The following is a 24,071-nucleotide window of genomic DNA, read 5'->3' as shown; positions in this document are numbered from 1 at the left end:
ACTTGGAGATGATGTCGGACCAGTTCCCCACAGAAAGGTCTAAGGTGGCTTTCGTAGTCAGCCTGCTGTCTGGAAAAGCCCTGGCTTGGGCCACACCGCTCTGGGACCGCAATGACCCCGTCACTGCCTCTGTACACTCCTTCTTCTCGGAAATTCGAAGTGTCTTTGAGGAACCTGCCCGAGCCTCTGCTGCTGAGACTGCCCTGTTGAACCTGGTCCAGGGTAATTCTTCCGTTGGCGAGTATGCCGTACAGTTCCGTACCCTTGCTTCAGAATTATCCTGGAATAATGAGGCACTCTGCGCGACCTTTAAAAAAGGCCTATCCAGCAACATTAAAGATGTTCTGGCCGCACGAGAAATCCCTGCTAACCTACATGAACTCATCCATCTTGCCACTCGCATTGACATGCGTTTTTCCGAACGGCGTCAGGAGCTCCGCCAGGATATGGACTCTGTTCGCACGAGGCGTTTCTTCTCCCCGGCTCCTCTCTCCTCTGGTCCCCTGCAATCTGTTCCTGTGCCTCCCGCCGTGGAGGCTATGCAGGTCGACCGGTCTCGCCTGACACCCCAAGAGAGGACACGACGCCGCATGGAGAATCTCTGCCTGTACTGTGCTAGTACCGAACACTTCCTGAAGGATTGTCCTATCCGTCCTCCCCGCCTGGAAAGACGTCCGCTGACTCCGCACAAAGGTGAGACAGTCCTTGATGTCTACTCTGCTTCTCCACGTCTTACTGTGCCTGTGCGGATGTCTGCCTCTGCCTTCTCCTTCTCTGCTGTGGCCTTCTTGGACTCTGGATCTGCAGGAAATTTCATCTTAGCCTCTCTCGTCAACAGGTTCAACATCCCGGTGACCAGTCTCGCCAGACCCCTCTACATCAATTGTGTAAACAATGAAAGATTGGACTGTACTATACGTTTCCGCACGGAGCCCCTTCTAATGTGCATCGGATCTCATCACGAGAGGATTGAACTGTTGGTCCTCCCCAATTGCACTTCTGAAATCCTTCTTGGACTTCCCTGGCTTCAACTCCATTCCCCAATCCTGGATTGGTCCACTGGGGAGATCAAGAGTTGGGGGCCCTCTTGTTCCAAGGACTGCTTAAAACCGGTTCCCAGTAAACCTTGCCGTGTCCCTGTGCTTCCTCATGTAACCGGTCTCCCTAAGGCCTATATGGACTTTGCGGACGTTTTTTGCAAAAAACAAGCTGAGACTCTACCTCCTCACAGGCCTTATGATTGTCCCATTGACCTCCTCCCGGGCACTACTCCACCCCGGGGCAGAATCTATCCTCTGTCCGTCCCAGAGACTCTTGCCATGTCTGAATACGTCCAAGAAAATTTAAAAAAGGGCTTTATCCGTAAATCCTCCTCTCCTGCCGGAGCCGGATTTTTCTTTGTGTCCAAAAAAGATGGCTCTCTACGTCCTTGCATTGACTACCGCGGTCTTAATAAAATCACGGTTAAGAACCGCTACCCCCTACCCCTCATCTCTGAACTCTTTGATCGTCTCCAAGGTGCCCATATTTTTACCAAACTGGACTTAAGAGGTGCTTATAATCTCATCCGCATCAGAGAGGGGGATGAATGGAAAACGGCATTTAACACCAGAGATGGACACTTTGAGTATCTGGTCATGCCCTTTGGTCTATGCAACGCCCCTGCCGTCTTCCAAGACTTTGTTAATGAAATTTTTCGTGATCTACTATACTCCTGTGTTGTTGTATATCTGGACGATATCCTGATTTTTTCTGCCAATCTTGAAGAACACCGCCAGCATGTCCGTATGGTTCTTCAGAGACTTCGTGATAATCAACTCTATGCCAAAATAGAGAAATGTCTGTTTGAATGCCAATCTCTTCCTTTTCTAGGATACTTGGTCTCTGGCCAGGGACTACAAATGGACCCAGATAAACTCTCTGCCGTCTTAGATTGGCCACGCCCCTCCGGACTCCGTGCCATCCAACGTTTTTTGGGGTTCGCCAATTATTACAGGCAATTTATTCCACATTTTTCTACCATTGTGGCTCCTATTGTGGCTTTAACAAAAAAAAATGCCGATCCCAAGTCTTGGCCTCCTCAAGCGGAAGACGCCTTTAAACGACTCAAGTCTGCCTTTTCTTCGGCTCCCGTGCTCTCCAGACCTGACCCATCTAAACCCTTCCTATTGGAGGTTGATGCCTCCTCAGTGGGAGCTGGAGCTGTCCTTCTACAAAAAAACTCTTCCGGGCATGCTGTTACTTGTGGTTTTTTTTCCAGGACCTTCTCTCCGGCGGAGAGGAACTACTCCATCGGGGATCGAGAGCTTCTAGCCATTAAATTAGCACTTGAGGAATGGAGGCATCTGCTGGAGGGATCAAGATTTCCAGTTATTATTTACACCGATCACAAGAACCTCTCCTACCTCCAGTCTGCCCAACGGCTGAATCCTCGTCAGGCCAGGTGGTCTCTGTTCTTTGCCCGATTTAATTTTGAAATTCACTTTCGGCCTGCTGATAAAAACATTAGGGCCGATGCTCTCTCTCGTTCCTCAGATGCCTCTGAAATTGAACTCTCTCCTCAACACATCATTCCTCCTGACTGCCTGATTTCCACTTCTCCAGCCTCCATCAGGCAAACTCCTCCAGGAAAGACCTTTGTTTCTCCACGCCAACGCCTTGGGATCCTCAAATGGGGTCACTCCTCCCATCTCGCAGGTCATGCGGGCATCAAGAAATCTGTGCAACTCATCTCTCGCTTCTATTGGTGGCCGACTCTAGAGACTGATGTGGTGGACTTTGTGCGAGCCTGCACTATCTGTGCCCGGGATAAGACTCCTCGCCAGAAGCCCGCTGGTTTTCTTCATCCTCTACCTGTCCCCGAACAACCTTGGTCTCTGATTGGCATGGATTTTATTACTGACTTACCCCCATCCCATGGCAACACTGTTATTTGGGTGGTCGTTGATCGATTCTCCAAAATGGCACATTTCATCCCTCTTCCTGGTCTTCCTTCAGCGCCTCAGTTGGCTAAACAATTTTTTGTACACATTTTTCGTCTTCACGGGTTGCCTACACAGATCGTCTCGGATAGAGGCGTCCAATTTGTGTCTAAATTCTGGAGGGCTCTCTGTAAACAACTCAAGATTAAATTAAATTTTTCTTCTGCATACCATCCTCAATCCAATGGACAAGTAGAGAGAATTAACCAGATCTTGGGTGACTATTTACGACATTTTGTTTCCTCCCGCCAGGATGACTGGGCAGATCTTCTACCTTGGGCCGAATTCTCGTATAATTTCAGAATCTCTGAATCTTCCTCCAAATCTCCGTTTTTCGTGGTGTACGGCCGTCACCCTCTTCCCCCCCTCCCTACCCCCTTGCCCTCTGGTCTGCCCGCTGTGGATGAAATTTCTCGTGATCTTTCCACCATATGGAAAGAGACCCAAAATTCTCTCTTACAGGCTTCTTCTCGCATGAAGAGATTCGCAGATAAGAAAAGAAGAGCTCCTCCCATTTTTTCCCCTGGAGACAAGGTATGGCTCTCCGCTAAATATGTCCGTTTCCGTGTCCCGAGCTATAAGTTGGGACCACGCTATCTTGGTCCTTTTAAAGTTTTGTGTCAAATTAATCCTGTCTCTTACAAACTTCTTCTTCCTCCTTCTCTTCGTATCCCTAATGCCTTTCACGTCTCTCTTCTTAAACCTCTCATCCTCAACCGTTTTTCTCCTAAATCTGTTCCTCCCACTCCTGTTTCCGGCTCCTCGGACATCTTCTCTGTCAAAGAGATTTTGGCCTCTAAAAAGGTCAGGGGAAGAACTTTTTTTTTAGTGGATTGGGAGGGTTGTGGTCCAGAAGAGAGGTCCTGGGAACCTGAGGACAATATCCTGGACAAAAGTCTGATCCTCAGGTTCTCAGGCCCCAAGAAGAGGGGGAGACCCAAGGGGGGGGGTACTGTTACGCCGAGCGCTCCGGGTCCCCGCTCCTCCCCGGAGCGCTCGCTACACTTCCCTCACTGCAGCGCCCCGGTCGGTTCCACGGACCCGGGGCGCTGCGTTACCACCTCCGGCCGGGATGCGATTCGCGATGCGGGTAGCGCCCGCTCGCGATGCGCACCCCGGCTCCCGTACCTTACTCGCTCCCCGTCAGTTCTGTCCCGGCGCGCGCGGCCCCGCTCCCTAGGGCGCGCGCGCGCCGGGTCTTTGCGATTTAAAGGGCCACTGCACCGCTGATTGGTGCAGTGGTTCCAATTAGTGTTTACACCTGTGCACTTCCCTATATCACCTCACTTCCCCTTCACTCCCTCGCCGGATCTTGTTGCCCTAGTGCCAGTGAAAGCGTTCCTTGTGTGTTCCTTGCCTGTGATTCCAGACCTTCTGCCGTTGCCCCTGACTACGATCCTTGCTGCCTGCCCCGACCTTCTGCTACGTCCGACCTTGCTTCTGTCTACTCCCTTGTACCGCGCCTATCTTCAGCAGCCAGAGAGGTTGAGCCGTTGCTAGGGGATACGACCTGGTCACTACCGCCGCAGCAAGACCATCCCGCTTTGCGGCGGGCTCTGGTGAAAACCAGTAGTGACTTAGAACCGATCCTCTAGCACGGTCCACGCCAATCCCTCTCTGGCACAGAGGATCCACTACCTGCCAGCCGGCATCGTGACAGATATTATTTTTCATGAAGTTTTTTTTAGCAGCTGTTCTAATTTTTTGTGAAGTAGAAAAATGGAGCAACACTACAGAAAAAAAAGATGCAGTTAAAACCTATAAGTAAGAATATTAAAGTGTAGATAGATATTAGATAGATAAATAGATTAAGAGAAATGAGATCGATTGATACGTAGATAAATAAGCAGAATATATATTATTCTGTAAGTTACAGTTTTTTAGTAATTAAAGTTTCCAGACTTGAGATAGAAAGATAGATACAAAGATATGAGACCGATATGAGATAGAACGATCGATAGATAAGAGATAAATATATATGAGATAGAAAGATATGAGATAGATATGAGATAAATATATGAAAGAGATAGATAGATAGATATGAGATAGATGATCGATAGATAGATACAACCAAAGATAGATACAACCAAACAAATTCTCCTGTTGCTAGATAGATAGATAGATAGATAGATATAAGATAGATAGATAGATAGATATGAGATAGATAGATAGATATGAGATGGATAGATAGATAGATGGTTTCTTTACAGTGTTTTACTCCACTGTATTATTATTTACTCTCACATGTCTGGAAACTGAAAACCTTTAAATTACAGAATATTAGTATATATATATATATTTTACCTGAATTCTACCTGAAATTTTTTACATTTTTTTAGTATATTTAACTTTTATTATTTATAAAGTTGTACATATAAAACAAAATATTACGTTAAAGGTTATAAAACCTTTTAAGTAATATTTTGTTTTATAACTCAAAAATAAGTTCTTTTAGAAATATAAATGTAAAATATATGAAAAAAAATGTAATAAATAATTTATTTTTGTATAATAGATATATACTGTAATTTACAGTTTTTTTGTAATATATATATGTACAACGAAAGCAACAAGCGGCACTCCAGCGATGGCTGTAATGTCCATATTATATGTAAATGTCTTTTGTTGCAGGGCAGATAATTCTTACACAGGAATGATGGGGGCTTTTCACCAAGTGTTAAGGATTATGTTGCATTAGTGGATTTTAAACAATGGGTCCTTACCAAAGATTGAAGCATTGGTGTTTTTTTTTTTAGCTACTGTATGACCTTATGGCCTCCTCCTACCTGTATAAAGATATTGGTCAGTGCCATATAAATCATAGACGACAGTCGGCTTCTGATCCCGGTCCACCACTCCATTCAACAAAGTCCTCCCTGTGACAGATGATTTTTTGTTATGTCTGTACCTTCCTCCTCAATAGGTGTTAATTCCCAGACGGGAGCCATGAAAGGATATGATTTCGGCAGATAGGAAGTGAACCCGGTGACTGGCAGGTTAGTGATAACTTATTCCCCTCTGAGCCATTTGTTTTCACGGTTTGTATCTGCCACGAACTTTAGAATTTTTTTTTTTTTTTTTTTTTTTTTGAACTTTTGAAGTTTAACAATTAACTTTTAGAATTCTAAAATGTGAACAGTGTTTTTAGGTCTTAGTTCTCGAGGTTCTTTGGTTAATATTTATTCTGACGATGACTGTGAACAATATTGTGACTACTTTCAACCAAAAATATAAAAAATCTTTGGCACTCACCAAAAAATATAACTTTTATTTGGTCTTCGTTTAAAACCACAAAGCTGTGTGGAATGAAAGCTACAAGCCTAGTTTCGTGGTCTGCCGCTTCCTCTGGCCAGAGGCCAGAGGAAGCGGGAGACTGTAAAACAAGGCTTGTAGCTTTCATCCTGCACAGGTTTGGCTGTCAGAGGCCAGAGGAAGCGGGAGACTGTAAAACAAGGCTTGTAGCTTTCATCCTGCACAGGTTTGGCTGTCAGAGGCCAGAGGAAGCGGGAGACCACGAAACAAGGCTTGTAGCTTTCACCCCGTGCAGCTTCGGCTGCCAAAGGAATCGGGAGACCGCGAAACAAGGCTTGTAGCTTTCACCCCGCACAGGTTTGGCTGCCAGAGGAAGCGGGAGACCGTAAAACAAGGCTTGTAGCTTTCACCCAGTGCAGCTTCAGCTGTCAGAGACCAAAAGGAAGCGGGAGACGACGAAACAAGGCTTATAGCTTTCACGCTGCGCAGCTTCAGCTATCCTTTCCGGTAGTCAGCGGTTTTTAATGAAGACTAAAAAAAAAATGTATCTTATATGATGGGTGCCAACATTTGTTTTCATCTTTGTGCACCCCTTACGCCAACCGAACTACCACTCCAATTATGGCAATAGCTGTATATTTGCTTAGCAGTGGTGCCAGTGGTCCCTGACTTTCCTCTAAGTGCCTTATATTAACTATCTTATTCCACTTTTAACATTCATGATATTTCAGGTTACTTAGAGGCAACTTTTTTAGGACCTTACACTGTAGACTCCTTCACCTACACATCTTATGGCCATTTTATGAGTCAATAGGCCAAGACGGCCTCTACGGAATTTAGTCACAATGGAAATCATCTATATGTTTTGTGGGGATATTGTTTGTTTAGATCATAACCAAAAATGATGTGGCATAAATGTGGCAAAGATTAAACTTATCAAACATTAGCAAAGATGATTTTATTTGGCTTTCCTGGCTCCTTATAGACCTTGAGCTGACATACACATTCAGTAGCAGTTGGCTCCAATGCATTACACATCCTTTTTTTTCCCAGGGAATAGATGACTAACAGGTTCGGCCGGTACCTATGTACAAAAGATTGGCAGCAGGTCCCACTGGAACAAACCTCTGTCTACAAAACTTAACAACACATCATTGACGATCTTGTCCTCACTAAAACAATAGGTGGATTAAAAAAAAATAATAATAATAATTAAAACATTGCGTAAAGCTGTAAAAAAAATTATATATTTTTTTTCTGATTTTTAACCTTATTTTTCTATTCATAGTTTCTATTTTCTTACCTAATATTTCTTTTTTTTTTCTCACCATATAAATAGGCGGCTAATAGTTCTTTGAATATTACTGCAGAAGTATTTTTTATAGCTTTTTTTTTTTTTTAATGTTTGCTTTTATCAATTTAGTTTTCATAAAAAAATTTTTTTTTATTCTTAAGACACTTTGGAAAACCATGAATGCAGCAAAACTATTTTAGATGTTCTGACTGCTGGGTATGCTGCAATTTTGAGAATGGGGACCCAAGTTGTCCGTCAGCAGAGAGCAGCGGTCGCAACCTGCTTTAACTTTACAGACGTCCTTTAAGAAAAGTAAGTAAAATAAATAATAATAATACATTAATAAATAAATAAAAATGTATATTTGCTGCTTACCCATAAAAGTACCTAGCATACATGAAGGCAAGTAATGATATTAATAATATATTAATAAATATTATCATATTATTATTATTATTACCATTTATGTGATGCTTTTAATTTGAAGGAACACACACACACACACACACACATATATAGATATAGATATATATATATATATATATATTTTTTTTTTTTAAATGTATGTATATGTGTGTGTGTTCCTTCAAATTAAAACCATCAGATAATTGGTAGTAATAATTATAATAGCTAAGTTTTTTTTTATTATTTCTATTATTCTTGTTATAATTATTAAATCAAGGTAAAATAAATTAGATTAGCCAAATACTTACAACAGCTATATGTCACAATAATTATTTTTTTCCAAAATAAATAGATAAATAAAAAAATTAATATATATATATATATATATATATATATATATATATATAGTAGTTAGGAATAGCCGTATTAGTCCAGTGATGCAAAAAGCAAAATCATCGGTAGCTCCAGTATCTTGTAATACCTTTTTTATTGGACTAACAAGATATCTTGTTAGTCCAATAAAAAAGGTATTACAAGATACTGGAACTACCGATGATTTTTCTTTATATAATTTTATTTATTTATTTTTTTGGAAAAAAAATTTTTATTGTGACATATAGCTGTTGTAAGTATTTGGCTAATCTAATTTATTTTACCTTTGACCTTGATATAATAATTATAACAAGAATAAGAGAAATAATTTAAAAAAAACTTAGTCATTATTATTATTAGTAGTAGTAGTACTGGTTGTATAAGTATTATAGAAAATTATAAAAAAAAATAATAATAATAGTTAAAATTGAGGCAACTCATTTACTCTTTCTTTATGGACACTATTGTTTTAGGCTGTCAGCCGAATGACGCTTCTTGTCTATATGTATGCAAAACTCCCCCCCCCAACAGATCAACAGGGCAAAAGTAAGATACTGGAGCATAAGAGGAAACAATTTACAACTTGTCAATTGGTATCTTGCTTTTTGGCCTAAGAATATATTAGGCTGTAATTTTAAGTCTAAAATTTTTTATTTGTGTTCAAGAAGATGTCTTTCAAAATGTCCATAGGGTATAAGGCAGTGATCTATACTGTGGCTCTCCATCTGAGATTAACTACAACTCTCAGCATGCTGGACAGTCACAGGTTGGAGACTACTATTTTACTTAGATCAGCAGTGTCAAACTATGGCCCTCCAGATCTTGCAAAACTTCAACTCCCAGCATGCCCGGACAGCCGTAGGCTGTCCGGGCATGCTGGGAGTTGAAGTTTTGCAAAACGGAAGCCTTGATTTACCTTTCATAATCAGTATGGATCCTCTGGAGGAGGCAGACAGGTGTTTGGCAGTCCAGACATGCTGGGAGTTGAAGTTTTGCAAAAGGGAAGCCTTGATTTACCTTTCATAATCAGTATGGATCCTCTGGAAGAGGCAGACAGGTGTTCGGCAGTCCAAAAATGCTGGGAGTTGAGGTTTTGCAACATCTGGAGGGCCACCGTTTCACTAAAGTCTTAAATCATCTGACATTAAAGGTGTCCAATTTTTATAGGTCACACAGAATCTAGGTGATCATATAGTGCCCTACTATTGGGACACCATGGTAAGCCAACCTGGCCCTCAATGCTCAACTCATACCAACTCATAATAGAATCATAAGGATACATTGAAGAAGTCATTGGAGGTACCAGATCCTGTCCACTATGGGGCGGGGGGGGGGGGAGGAGTCTTAAAGGGTAACTCCCACCTTCTTTTTTTTTCTTTTTTTCCTGTCCCTGCTTATTGCCCATCTATCCCTAACCCCCTCCCTCCCTTTTAATTTTATTTTACTATATTAAAAATATAGTCTGCCTGGTAGTGTGCTCACTACCAGGCAGACTTTCCCAGCAAGCACTACGTCACTGATGCCTGCTGGGGCTGACACTTCCGCCCTTAGTTCATCTATACAGGGTGCCTCCAGCTGTTTCCCCACCACAACTCCCAGCTTGCCCTGACATCTATTGGCTGTCAGGGCATGCTGGGAGTTGTGGTGGTGAAACAGCTGAAGGCACCCTGTGTTGAAAGCAATAACTTTGTTAGGGCCGCGGTGCTACCCCGAACCCCACTCTCCCCCCTGTTGAAAGCAATAGTTGTAGGGCCGCAACTTGCACTAATATGGGCAAAAAGTTGCATACATTTTTGAGAATTTTTATCAAGCAGCTGTGGGAAAGCAGACAATAAGACGAGGCCCGCCGGGTGAGGAAGAATAAGTTTAGGAATTGCCATTGTTGACACTCGGACAAGTTTTCGGAGTCTCCCAGACAGCAGATGCTGGAATTGACATCTCCAGACATGGATACCTACATGTCATGAGCCCCGCGCTGTTTACACTTGTCTGAGAGGCCTCATTGGCCCACGACAGGCTTTATGTCTGGCACTGATACTCTACATGCCTGGCCTAATGACCCCGGGTCAGGTGGGGGGCCCCCTTTTTATTTTTTCCCTCGCTCAGTTCTGTGGATTGCAGCGGCGGCTTTATGGGATCTGCAAATAGCATAAAATTAATGAGCAAACAAAGTGAGCGGAGAATGAGATGTGGATTGGGGGCACTTCACAGTGTGCTGTTCCCATTGCTGGATTTATCAGCTCCTCTTGTCATGCAAACAGAGGCAGCCTGGAATTTGGGGAAGGCTCTGGCCTGGTTTGTGTATTGGGAGCTCAGTGGTGCTTGTAGCCTGTCAGACAGGAGATTACACTGGCTGAACAAAGTGAAATATGGACGGTAAACAGTAATGGGGCATTAGGAAGATGGATCTAAGCCTGGAAAGAAGATGTCTGTGTAGACATGTGTGTATGTATGTACGGTATGTAAATGTTTGTGTATGTGTGTATGTACGGTATGTAAATGTGTGTGTATGTGTGTATGTACGGTATAGACATGTGTGTGTATGTGTGTATGTACGGTATGTAAATGTGTGTGTATGTGTGTATGTACGGTATGTAAATGTGTGTGTATGTATGTACGTACGTACGGTATGTAAATGTATGTATGTATGTATGTACGGTATGTAAATGTATGTATGTGTGTATGTACGGTATGTAAATGTATGTGTGTATGTATGTACGGTATGTAAATGTATGTGTGTATGTATGTACGGTATGTAAATGTATGTATGTGTGTATGTACGGTATGTAAATGTATGTGTGTATGTATGTACGGTATGTAAATGTGTGTGTATGTATCAATAAATGTGTATGTACTATGTAATAATAATAATTATACAGATTCCGCAGCACTTAGTATCAAGACAAGAATCAGACATTACAGAATTACACACAAAATATTCAAACAGGAGGAATGAGCTTACAGACTAATGGGGTGAATATATGTATATGTATGTTATGTAAATTAGCTGTCTTGTACAGGATAGCTCAAAGTCTTTAAATGTGTATGTGTGTGTGTATGTAAGTATGTACGTAAGCTTACATAGTACATGTATGCACATCTAAGTACATGCTTATTTATATATATATATATATATATATATATATATATATATACACATATACAAATTGTAGTTAACCACATAAGTATGTCTTTGTGTGTGTCTTTGTCTGTGTATGTAAGCATGTACAGTATTGTTAAATTAGTCGGGGAATCTACTCATGTGTTTTTATCTATCTATCTCATATCTATCTATCTAAAAATTAGGATGAAAGCAGCACTATCCAATCCAAGTGAGATGATTCAGAGGTGCACGCAGAGTCCAGACCTTGGTCAGGGGTCCATATAAAAATAGAAAAAATATCCGCAGCACACACGTATTAGTAAAAAAAAATCAAACGGTGGTTTATTCCATCAGAAAAAACACGAGTGTAGGGAACTTAATAGTAGAATACGTGTGTGCTGCGGATATTTTTTCTATCTATCTATCTGTCTCATATCTATCTATCTCATATCTATCTATCTCATATCTATCTATCTCATATCTATCTATCTATCTATCTCATATCTATCTATCTATCTATCCATCTCATATCTATCTATGATCTCTTATCTATATCTATCGCATGCTGTGAATATAGTGCGAACCAATACTAAATATGCGTGTGAAAATCACACCTGATAAAAACAAAAAATGTATATCTAGTGTGAACAAATGTTATATGTAGATGAGCAGATATCATAAGGGTTATTATGAATTAATAATATCTATAGATAAAAATGGTGTATTGTGAATAGTGTGAATGTGAACAAGAGCAGAAAAAGAAGTGTATGAATAAAATAAAAAATTATAAAAAATAAAATAAAAAGTATAAGAACAAAAAATATATAAAAATTGAAAAAAAATGCAAATAAAAATGTGATCAAATCAAAATCAAGAAAAAGGTGTTAATCAAATAATTTCCAAAGAAAAACCAACATGTGTATGTAAAATCTATCATAGTCAAGTATATATCAAAATTACAACAGTTATGAACGCTAGCCTGGTTTTCAAATTCATTCACCATGCCACCAAAAGCTTCAAAATCTGAACCAAAGGGAAAAAAAAAGTATAAATAGAGGTATACCACAAAATATTGATAACAGGTTAATATGCGATCACTTTTTCTACCACATAACTTATTATGGGGATGACTCCACCGTGAGGACTACAGTAGCTCTATTATCATGGAATTACCGTATTTTTCCCGTTTAAGACGCACTTTTTCTTCCCCAAAACTGGGGGGGGAAAGTTGGTGCGTCTTATACGGCGAATACACCCCTATCGCGGCGGTCCCTGCGGCCATCAACGGCCGGGACCCACGGCTAATACAGGACATCACCGATCGCGGTAATGCCATGTATTAACCCTTCAAACGCGGCGATCAAAGCTGACCGCCGCGTCTGAAGTGAAAATAACACTAACCCGGCTGTTCAGTCGGGCTGTTCGGGACCGCCGCGATTTCACCGCGGCGGTCCCGAACAGCCTGACTGAACAGCCGGGTTAGTGCGTACAGGACACCGGGAGGGACCTTACCTGCCTCCTCGGTGTCTTCTCCGTTCAGGGATCCCCTGTATGGCCGGCGCTCTCCTTCCTCGTCATCACGTCGTCGCGCACGTGCGTCGGCGTGCGTAACGACGTGATGGCGGCGACGGAGAGCGAAGATACCCGGCCGGCAGCAGAGACGTTCCGGAGCGACGGGGACACGGCGACAGCGATGGAGCGACATCCAGGGCAGCGGTGACTGGTCCGGAGCGGCGGGGACACGTGAGTATTACCTCCTATGCAGTGGTCTTCAGCCTGCGGACCTCCAGATGTTGCAAAACTACAACTCCCAGCATGCCCGGACAGCCAACGGCTGTCCGGGCATGCTGGGAGTTGTAGTTTTGCAACATCTGGAGGTCCGCAGGTTGAAGACCACTATTGGGTTCAGAATCTTTATTTTTTTAGATTTTGCCCCTAAAATTGGGTGCGTCTTATACGACGGTGCGTCCTATAGGGCAAAAAATACGGTACTACCTTATGTCAAAGAATAAATTACCATAAAACATGTATCCAAAAAAATCATATATCACATATCAAAGTATCATTAGGCTTCATAAATGGAAGGAGTTACTGTAAAATCAATGTTGAGACCATTAGGGCATAATGTACCCAACTCAAAAATCCCAAAAAAGTTCTCTGTTTTTAAGTAAACTCACTCTATCACCTCCACGTTTTGACACAGGAATATGGTCTACCAACATAAATCATCTTCCGTATGACCCGCCTCAACAAAGTGTTTGGACACAGGTAAGTCCATACGTTTTTTCCATATGAAGTACCTGTGTTGGTTGAGGTGGGTCCGGAATTCCAAAGTAGTTTGTCCTACATATAATTTCGGGCATGGGCAGAATAACACATATATGACAAATTTAGATGTACATCATATTTCTTATGTGTTTGTGGATGATGGAGAGTAGAACCTTTGATCATACGCGGACAACTGATTCAAGATCCACAAGGAAATTAACCCTTTTTGTTGTTAGACAAGTATCTAGATTTGCCTCCTACACTCGTGGATATGTCAGTTTTAACTAGCTTATCATGTAAGCTTGGCGGTTTCTGGTATGACATTAGTGCAGGATAACGGAATTCAGGAATGTCTGGAAAGCAATCACTCATAATTGACCATTGTTTACGTACAGCCCTGGCTACTGCCTCAGCATCTCACTATAGGTAGATATGAACGCTATTCTTTGTGTTTTTTTTTTTTTTGCCTGAATGGTGGATAAGCTCATTGCGGTCCATGGCCAAGACCTTATTTTTACTCTGATGTAATAAATCTGGGGGATAGCCCCTAACTGCAAAATTGTGTGTCATGTTTTCCAGAACTGGTTCGATCCTCCCCTCCAGCCCAATCATGCGATGTGCTTGCATCATCTGGCTGGCTGGGAGAGATCTCACCATGGGTCTTGGGTGATGGCTTTCGTATCTGAGTACTGAGTTGCTATCTGTAGGTTTGATAAACAGATCTGTGACCAACCGATCATCTTTAACCATGACCAGCGTATCCAGAAACTGTACTGATTCCATTGAGGAGGTAAGAGTAAAAGAAATGTGATCATCCATGTTATTTAAAAATGTCAGAAAATCAAGTAGCTGTGTGTGAGTACCCGTCCAGATAAGAAATACGTCGTCTATAAAGCGCCACCACCCCAGCACATGGCTGAAGTGGTGGCACGGATAGACAAAGGTTTCCTCCAGGGCCGCCATGAACACGTTGGTGTAAGTGGGCATCATGTTCGTTCCTATGGCGGTCCCGGAGAGCTGTAAATAAAATTTGTTGTTGAATGAAAAATAGTTGTTCTTCAATACAATTTCTAGTAAAGACATAATAAAAGCACATTTCTCTGGTGTAAAGTCTGGTGTAATGGCCTGTCGCACTGCCTCCACCCCCGCCTCATATGGGATCGAGGTGTATAACGAGGCTACATCCAGAGAGGCAACAATGGTGTCAGGAGGAACATTGATTGGTTACATTTTGCTCAGGAAATCAGCTGTGTCTCTGATAAATGATTTCGATCTATAGGCATATGTTCTCAAAACCTGATCAAGGAAAATTGAAATATGGCTCGTTATTGATTCCTTCCCGGAGACAATGGGTCTACCTGGAGGATTAACAACCAATTTGTGAATCTTTTGCAAAATATAAAGTAAAGGAGTAGTTAGATATGTAACAGTTAGAAATTCAAATAATGCTTTATCAATGATACCTTCACTCAAGGCAGGTCCTAAACAACTACTGATTTTCCGTGCAATATTATTTTTCGGGTCAGAGTTCAACTCCAAATAGGTGGCCTTGTCACCCAGTTGGCGAGTAACCTCAGTTAGATATTTTGGGCGGTCCATGATCACAACTGCCCCACCTTTGTCGGCGAGCTAGATGATTAATTTGTGATCATGGACTAGCTCATTGATTGCCAAGTGTTGTGCTTTAAACAAGTTAAAGTGATGAGATATATCACTAGTAATGCAAATGTGGTGGCCCAGTAAGGGATGGTGTTTCCCGTACTTCTCATGCCCTGTTAGGCAGAGTCTCTCCATGTCCTATTATCCCCTGTGTATATACGTTGTGATATTAATATTGTACTGTTTCTTTAATTGTTATACCATGTGATTGTTACCCAGGAGGCTCTAGTGACCAGGTGATCCCCCAAGTGACCTATGGGCTCCTTGCACAGCCCCCCTATATAACCAGGGGAGGGGCTGCAAACTCTCTCTTAGTTCCTAAGGTCCAGTGTAGACAAGTCGTCTCAGTTTGTGTGTCCGGAGTATTGGAGGCCTCAAGCCTAAAGTCTGCAGCCACCTGTTAATTGCAAGTAAGCCAAAGTAATCTAATTGTCAGTCATCACGTCAGTCAAGTCTACTGTTTAGTCACCATGGCCTGTCTAGCTACTGCAAGTCCCAGCAAGCCTGCGAGGGCCCCCTGTGTCACTGGTCACCTCCTTGGGATATTGGCTGTACTGCATAGACTGTGTCATCTGTCTACCCTCAGTAAAGCTACCGTTTGTCCATAACTTGGCTTCAGTGTCTTCATTGCCCCCGTGCCTAGCCCAGGACCAGTGGTATTACCTTCGGGTGGTTAATGCAAAACCAAGCCCTGGCGTCATGACAAGAAGGGGTTAAAGAGACAGCTGTCACACCCCCTCCCATAGGCTTGCATTGAGGGGCGGAGCGTGACGTCACACGCCGACGGCCCCGTGGTCGCTGGTAATCAGACCCGGAGCGAACATGCTCCAGGGACTGATTTAAACTGGGGTGCTGCGTGAAAGATAACGGGGGTCCTCAGCGGCGGGACCCCCGCGATCAGGCATCTTATCCCCTATCCTTTGGATAGGGGATAAAATGTCTAAGCACCGGAGTACCCCTTTAATAACATCTGCCCCTTGGGTTATAACATCTACCCTTTACCGGCCGGACCAATAGAGGAAGTTCCCTGGGTGCAGCCATATTGGAGGTTCTGGCAGCTTCGTCCTGCTCTGCTGTCTATTAGCTGGCACCCGCTGCAGCGCAGGCTCTGAAAGTACCTGCGGGCATCAGTATCCAGTCTCCGGTGCCGGTAATTAGCCACGTTAACCTCTAGTGCCCAACAGTATTACCGGGTAACTGCAAAATAGAGGGGGAGCACCCCTCAGAGTGCTTCAGCCAGCAAAGACTAAGCCACTGCAGCACCTCAACCAGCTTCTATAAGCGACAGTGCACTCAATTCATCTTAAAGTGACAGCACACTTAATTCTTCTTAAAGTGACAGTGCACTCAGTTCTTCTTAAAGTGACGGCGCACTCAAAAAAGTCTACAAGATGTCAGCACTCAGCTCTCCAGATCCACCAGGCGAAGGTGCTCCTTCATCTTCAGCAGCGGGATCATTTGCAGCCCCAGCGACCGGAATGCTGCCAGTACTGCCTGAAGTCCACATCAACAACCTGTGTTTTCCAGCGTCAGCCCCGGTTTTCATGGGGAACCCTGTCCTCCCTACCTACAATGGAGACCCCTTCACCTTGAGGGATTTCAAGGAAAGAATCCAGAGTCTGTTTATCTTTTACTCTTTCCGTCCTAATCAACAGGTGCCATTGCTCACAGTACAACTACAGGGGTCAGCATTAGAGGAAGTCCGCACCTGGCCAACCTCCGAGAAGGCAACTGTAGAGCAGATCTTTAAAGGACTGTACCAGGTATTTGAGTCACATTCTCCGTCAGAGGTACGTCTCCGGCTGTATGAAAGGCGACAGAAGCCAGGTGAGGCTTTAAGAGCTTATGCCGTGGCCCTACAGAATGCCCTAGAGACTGTCCAAAAACTAGATAGTATAACTCCTGAACAGGGCAACAAGGTGTTAATGGACAGATTAATCGATGGGGCTCATAATACGAGGGACAAAGCCCAATTGAGAATGTTAGCAGTCCAAAACCCAAATTTTTCCTTCCCCACTTTTAAGAGGAATTTTATAAACCTGTCCAAGAGCCCCTAGGGGTGGTAGTTAGGCCCATACCACCACCATCACCGGCCCTCGCCCCAGTATCATCTGCTTTGCCAGTCATCACAGCCTCTGACCTACAAACTGTTAAGCAGGACCTTCAACAGTTGACTAAGGCGGTGAAGGAGCTTGCCACCCGGGCCACTCCACCTGACCGTGAACAGCCCTCACATAGAAAACCTGTCCCTGTTCCTGTTCCTTGCAATTTTAACCCCCACAATTGCAATAGGCCCTCGGGGACTCAAAGGCCCTTTTGTACTTACTGCAATAAGTTAGAACATTGGAAGATGCAGTGCTGGGATTTAAACGGATTTCCACTGAGGTCGCGGACCGGCCCTCAGGAAAACAGTCACCAGGTCCAAACCCCAAATGACCTAAGTCAGGACTCGCACTTTATGTCGCCTCCTGCCCCTATGTAAAAATTGTAACCAGAGTACAAGACATCAGGTCGGTGACCTTGCAACCTAACACAGAGACCATAATCTGGTGCCGTGCACGTCTTGGAGTAAGGAACAAGGACTATCAGACCCTGCTGGAGCCTATGACACTGGAAGATCATCCCTTGTCCGAGCTGCGAGAAGCCTTGTCACAGTTACCAATGGGAGAGTCCCAGTCCGGTTAGTCAATCTGTCTGATGCTGCTACTGTGTTACCTAAATACACCCCAGTCACCCAGCTGTATCTCATAGAGTCAAGGGACATCCTAACAGAATGAAAGGTAGCCCGACAGCGTGTGGCCCAAGTGGCTGAAGGATCCGGTGCAAGTACTCCTGAGCCCTGGTGGGCGCAACTCCAAGTAGGAGATGATACTACCCCAAGGGATCAAGTCAAGGGAGTAATCAACGTCACCAAAAGGCACCACAAGGCTTTTAGTAAACATCCCAAAAACTTTGGACATACGTCTTTGATCCAGCACAGAATCCTCACCGGTGACAGTCCACCTATTAAAGAAAGACACTGGCTGGTCGCGACAGGCATGTAACAGACTGTCAAGAAGATGCTGGCCGACATGATAGAGGCGGATGTCATTCAAGAAAGTCAGAGTCCCTGGGCGGCACCCCTTGTTCTGGTCAAGAAAAAGGATGGAACTATGCGCTTTTGTGTCGACTACAGGAAGTTGAACAATGTCACATATAAGGACGCTTATCCTCTGCCAAGAATCAAAGAGTCACTCACAGCCCTCGGGTCAGCTGCTTTCTTCACCTTTGACTTATCCAGCGGGTATGGGCCGTGACTGAAAAGTTTAAGGACTGCTTGGCTGCCATGCCATTTACTGTCTACACAGATAACAACCCGTTGGCCCATCTCAATACTGCCAAGTTGGGTACCATCGAGCAGAGTTGAGCCTCAAGATTGGCCAACTACAGTTTCACCATCAAGTACAGGAGCGGCAAATCAAATGCCAATGCCGATGTACTGTCTCGGATGACCCCTGGCGAAGAACCACCTGTCGAAGACGAGAGGGAAGATGTGGAGGACCAAGAGAAGACCGCCTTTGTGACACCCATGGGACTGTTCAAGTTTATGAGTATGCCGTTTGGACTATGTAATGCCCCTGCTACATTCTAGTGTCTGATGGAGCGGTGCCTGGGCCATCTGAACGTTCAAAGTATCCTATTGTGTCCAAGTCTTACCAGGAGCACCTCAGTCATCTGTTAGACGTCTTCCAAGTCCTGATCAAGCATGGGCTGAAGATCAAGCTGTCAAAGTGTCATCTACTTAAGCTGCAGGTACACTACCTCGGTTATGTTATCAGCACAGAGGGAGTCCAGCCTAATCCTGAAAAAGTGGAAGTTAAGAACTGGCATACCCCGTGCACGGTGAAAGATGTCAGGAGCTTCCTGGGGTTTTCCGGCTACTACCGTCCCTTTATTCCCCACTTCGCCCAGATTGCAGAACCCCTCACAGCTCTCTTGCAGGGTATGGCGAAGGAGAACTACTGTGGAAGATTATCTGTTGAATTGGCCGAAGAGCAAGAGACAGCGTTCCGAGCTCTAAAACATCTCCAGACTACAGTCAGCGGTTCCGGCTGTATACTGATGCCAGCTTTGAAGTTCTGGGAGCTGTCGTGTCCCAAGTTCAAGGAGGACAAGGGTGAGTAATAGCCTGTGCCAAATGATGCAAACTACAGCTCCTTCAAGCTTGAACTTCTAGCCCTTGTATGGGCCGTGACTGAAAAGTTTAAGGACTACTTGGCTGCCATGCCATTTACTGTCTACACAGATAGCAACCCATTGGCCCATCTCAATACTGCCAAGTTGGGTACCATCGAGCAGTGTTAAGCCTCAAGATTGGCCAACTACAGTTTGACCATCAAGTACAGGAGCGGCAAGTCAAATGTCAATGCCGATGTACTGTCTCGGATGACCCCTGGCGAAGAACCACCTGTCGAAGAAGTGGGAAGTGGTAAAATGGAGATGCCCCCATTTTACCAGAAGCCAGAAGTTTGTGAATCAGAATGTTGTGACCACCCATGGGACGGTGAAAACAGGTGCGAGAAGGTCCAAGAAGACCTATACACGTGGAAGACTCTACAAGTAGCACTGTGACTACGAGTTGAAATGTCTATGGTGACAGAGGAAGCGACTGTTGTGCCGGAATTCTTTGGATCCGGTCTCTGGTGATCGACTTCATCAGATTCTGGTTCCCCAAAGAGACGCGGTGATGAGATCAACGCATAACATGATCAGTCGGGACACTTTGGAGTCCACAAGACCGAGGCTACTGTCAGACGAAGACTCTACTGGATTGGGATGTGGAGCGACATTGAGAAATGGGGCAGTGAGTGTGCAGTCTACAACGTCACCAAAAATGTGTGCAAAGACGCAAGAACACCCCTCCATTCCATCCAGAGTGAAAGGCCTAGTCAGTTGGTCGCGCTAGACCATGTCTCACCTATGCTCTCACCATGGTGGATCACTACTCGAAATGGGTTGTTTTAGTACCTGTTAAAGAACTCACAGCCAAAACAGTGGCCCAGATGTTCTACTGCAATTGGTTACAAACCCTTGGGTGACCAAAGTCTGTCCTAACGGACCGAGGAACGGCCCAACTCTTCCAGGAGCTGTGTCAGTTCCACGCCTGTAAGATACTTCGGACTACAGCTTACCACCCTCAAGGGAACGGGCTCTCTGAGCACATCAATCAAGTCTTCATCCACATGTTGTGAGCAGATTCTGTATCCAAGCAGGAAGAGTGGCCCCGATTGTTGCCCGAATTGTTGGAGATTTACAACAACACTGTCCAATGTTCTACAGGGTACACTGCTTTCTACCTGATGATGGGTTGGAATGGGAAGCTGCCGAAGGACCGAACGTTTGGGCTTCAGGCCCCATTCAATAGCTCCCCGCAAGCCTCCATGGAGTGGGTTTCTGACTATCAAATAAGGATCTAAGAAGCAAAAGAGATTGTTGGCAAAAAGATCGGCGAGGCTCAACAAAGACAACAGCAAGCTTATAACCGTCATGCCTCTGCCAAACCCCTCCAGTTAGGTGACAATGTCTGGCTGCGGAACTCATAAACTGGACTCTATCTGGGAGACAGAACCATATACAGTGACGGCGGTACCCTATCCAGACTCTGACGTGTACAAAAACTTGGGTACGAGCTGCAAGTTGTCCATCGTAACAGAATCAATCTATGTCATAAAGAAAACCTACCTGTGGTCTCAGTACCTTCACAACCAGCAGTCAGACCTACGAGGGAATACGTGCAGGAGAAGGCATCCATCCATCCATAGATGTTCCAGTGTTCTCTCCCAGCTAATCTGCAATCTTCTGTATTGCGCCAATACCGGGACTGGTAAAACCAACCTTAGTCTCCACAACAGCACCCCGTTCTGTCACAAATTGGTGCCAGTCTATACTCCAGTCTCCAGACCACCTGTGTCACCAAAGTCTATGCCCGCAAAGTCCTGCCAGTCCAGAACCGCTACCTACTCCAGCATTTGACGAGAGAGAGCCTGTTGCAATCCAATCGAGTCAAGAGCTCCCAAAGAAGTAGGCGTTCCTGAATACCAAGAGGTGGTGCTGCGTAGGTCCCAACGGTCCACTCAAGGCCAAGTTCCAGCCAGATAGAAAGATTGACTTGTCACAGAAAGATTCAAGTAACACATAGAGTCCTTTGCTACACATAGTCCACTAATACCACATTAAGTCATGTATATATGTCTATATCTACAGCAGGGCCGTAGCATTTATTATAGTTCAGTACACTATAGTCAAATGCTAATGTCTATGGTAAAAATGTCTAATATTTTCTTATGTCCACGCGCCCAGGATACTTTGCTGGCCAGAAGGTATTCCTGTTAACACACTGCGCACGTAGAGAAAAAAAAAATAAGCTAACAAATGTTTAGTGATATACATAGAGTTCTGGGGAGAAGTGTGTCCACCGAGGGACCCCAGTAGCCAAGGCATTGGGTAAAAAGCCTCTGGCAGCCCAATCCGTCAGAATAGTATTTAATGCTATGTATAATGTCATAGTTATATCCTTCAGTAGTCTTTATAAGTTCAGAGCATGTATAGACATTTCATATACAAGGACTCTTTTTACATGTACCAGTTCAAGCTATTTCATTTATCAAACCTTGTGCAGGTAAATCTCCCCCATAATATTTTTGCGAAAAAATAGGTGGACAGAAATATGACGCTGCCCCTTTAATAAGACATATAGGGGAGGACAGGCAAGGTCTATGTCAGTTTTTCCCAACCAGGGTGCCAGGGTGCCTCCAGCTGTTGCAAACCTTGTGCAGGTAGATCTACCCATAAATTTATGCAAAAAACAGGTTGACATGAAATATGATGCTGCCCTCAGGTTAGGAGGACAGGTAAGGTCTATGTCAGTGTTTCCCAACCACGTTGCCTCCAGCTGTTGCAAAACTACAACTCCCAGCATGCCCGGACAGCCAACGGCTGTCCGGGCATGCTGGGAGTTGTAGTTTTGCAACAGCTGGAGGCACCCTAGTTGGGAAACACTGGTCTATGTACATGATAGATAAATGTATTCAAGGCAGGAAATGCAGAGGACCGTGTCACATGTGACAATACATTTGTTGTGACTGCAGCACCGAGGTGTTAAGGCTTGTGCCAAACTACATGTAAGACAGAATAACTTGTAGCCTAAGGGCAACATCCAACAAATGAGCAGCTGGAAAGTCTGACAGCGTCAGCAAATACTGATTCTGTGAATGTCTGGACCGAGGCCTCTCTGGGGTACAACAGGCAACATGGTGGCAGGAATCAGTGTATAAAATTCAGGACTAAGTTAAAATAAACCTGGGACCCCACTAGGGTTGCTACCTAGCCAGTATTTTGGCCACTCTGCCAGTATTTTTATATTAAAAATACCGGCAATGCAATGGCTGGTATTTATCCAACCAATCCTCCAACTCCCGGAATGTTGCACCATATACTATACCAGTGTTTCCCAACCAGACCCCCTCCAGCTGTTGCAAAATTACAACTCCCAGCATGCCCGGACAGCCGTTGGCTGTCCGGGCATGCTGGGAGTTGTAGTTTTGCCGCAGCTGGAGGCACCCTTGGTTGGGAAACACTGACCTATATTATATACTAGTATATAGTCCAACATGCTGGGAGTTGTAGCTTTGCAACAGCTGGAGGCACCCTTAGTTGGGAAACACTGACCTATACTATATATTACTATATAGTGCAACATGCTGGGAGTTGTAGTTTTGCAACAGCTGGAGGCTCCCTTGGTTGGGAAACACTGACCTATACTATTTACTACTATATAGTCCAACATGCTGGGAGTTATAGTTTTTTGCAGCAGCAGGAGGCACCCCTGGTTGGGAAACACTGACCTATACTATATACTACTATATAGTGCAACATGCTGGGAGCTGTAGTTTTGCAACAGCTGGAGGCACCCCTGGTTGGGAAACACTGACCGATACTATATATACTACTATATAGTGCAACATGCTGGGAGTTGTAGTTTTGCAACAGCTGGAGGCACCCCTGGTTGGGAAACACTGACCTATATACTATATACTACTATATAGTACAACATGCTGGGAGTTGTAGTTTTGCAGCAGCTGGAGGCACCCTTGGTTGGGAAACACTGACCTATACTATATACTACTATATAGTCCAACATGCTGGGAATTGTAGTTTTGCAACAGCTGGAGGCACCCCTGGTTGGGAAACACTGACCTATACTATATACTATTATATAATCCAACATGCTGGGAATTGTAGTTTTGCAACAGCTGGAGGCACCCTTAGTTGGGAAACACTGACCTATACTATATACTACTATATAGTGCAACATGCTGGGAGTTGTAGTTTTGCAACAGCTGGAGGCACCCTTGGTTGGGAAACACTGACCTATACTATATACTACTATATAGTGCAACATGCTGGGAGTTGTCATTTTGCAACAGCTGGAGGCGCCCCTGGTTGGGAAACACTGACCTATACTATATATACTACTATAAAGTCCAACATGCTGGGAGTTGTAGTTTTGCAACAGCTGGAGGCACCCCTGGTTGGGAAACACTGACCTATACTATATACTACTATATAGTCCAACATGCTGGGAGTTGTAGTTTTGCAACAGCTGGAGGCACCCTTGGTTGGGAAACACTGACCTATACTATATATACTACTATATGGTCCAACATGCTGGGAGTTGTAGTTTTGCAACAGCTGGAGG

At 44.1% G+C, this 24,071-nt stretch overlaps 1 long non-coding RNA gene across 3 annotated transcripts in view; it reads left to right on the top strand.

Annotated features, from left to right (window-relative positions):
• Positions 1 to 4,649: 4,649 nt before the first annotated feature.
• The window catches only part of LOC130363132 (uncharacterized), a 51,984-nt gene continuing 32,562 nt past the window's right edge, over positions 4,650 to 24,071 (top strand). Inside the window, exons 1-6 of one of the 3 annotated variants that reach the window (XR_008891733.1) lie at positions 4,650 to 4,745; positions 5,738 to 5,977; positions 7,287 to 7,417; positions 7,689 to 7,839; positions 13,611 to 13,675; positions 14,383 to 14,861. This is a non-coding gene — a long non-coding RNA (uncharacterized LOC130363132). Of the gene's footprint in view, positions 4,746 to 5,737; positions 5,978 to 7,286; positions 7,418 to 7,688; positions 7,840 to 13,610; positions 13,676 to 14,382; positions 14,862 to 24,071 lie in introns of those variants that run through there. The other 2 variants (XR_008891734.1, XR_008891735.1) reach the window with 2 other exon arrangements.

The sequence above is a fragment of the Hyla sarda genome, chromosome 3, assembly GCF_029499605.1.
Source record: "Hyla sarda isolate aHylSar1 chromosome 3, aHylSar1.hap1, whole genome shotgun sequence".
Classification (NCBI taxonomy): domain Eukaryota; kingdom Metazoa; phylum Chordata; class Amphibia; order Anura; family Hylidae; genus Hyla; species Hyla sarda.
The sequence above is the reverse complement of the archived record's forward strand: the minus strand, read 5'-3'. Positions and strand labels throughout refer to the sequence as shown.